The sequence below is a fragment of the Sipha flava genome, unplaced genomic scaffold (assembly GCF_003268045.1).
Source record: "Sipha flava isolate LNK unplaced genomic scaffold, YSA_version1 326_pilon_pilon, whole genome shotgun sequence".
Classification (NCBI taxonomy): domain Eukaryota; kingdom Metazoa; phylum Arthropoda; class Insecta; order Hemiptera; family Aphididae; genus Sipha; species Sipha flava.
This window is the reverse complement of record NW_020273012.1, coordinates 142,153-142,799: the sequence shown is the minus strand read 5'-3', so window position 1 is coordinate 142,799 and position 647 is coordinate 142,153.

Sequence of the window (647 nt, the reverse complement as noted above, 5' to 3'; positions counted from 1 at the left end):
TTTTTTTTACTGTTACGGCCTTGACTGTATCTGCACGTATTTATCCGATCTAAATAAAATAAAGACACAAACTTAAAGATATGCTATTTACACAACAGTTGTGGTAATAATATGATTTTATTAAAATTAATTATTTTTTTTAATTTTTTCCTTTTTCCTTAGAGATTTCATGTCACCACTACACTGCGTCCATGTCACCTTGGTAGGAAACTACTGCTAAATATATATATATATACAGTGGCGTATTTAGGAATTTTGCTAGGGGGGGATGAAATATATAATAATACATCCTAACACCCATAAATTCGTATATAATATACATTTTTAAAATCCCCTAACTTGTTACCTATTGAGGTTAGTGTGGATCAAGGCAAAATAAGAATTAATCTTTATAATTACCTCATCATTTTCCAAACAAATTTTTTTATTTGTACTAAAATAAGAAAATAAAGTTTTTTTTTGTTTTTGAGTATTACTCATATTGTCTTAAAACTTCACAGTTACAACTTACAAGACGCAAAATATAAAGTCGAACAATAGTCAATTCGGCAGTAAGTCAGTACTCGGAATGGCGCGGCGTCGCTATCCGTCAACGTCCAACGACCGTACATATCTACTTTTGACGAATCACGATATCATACGATAAA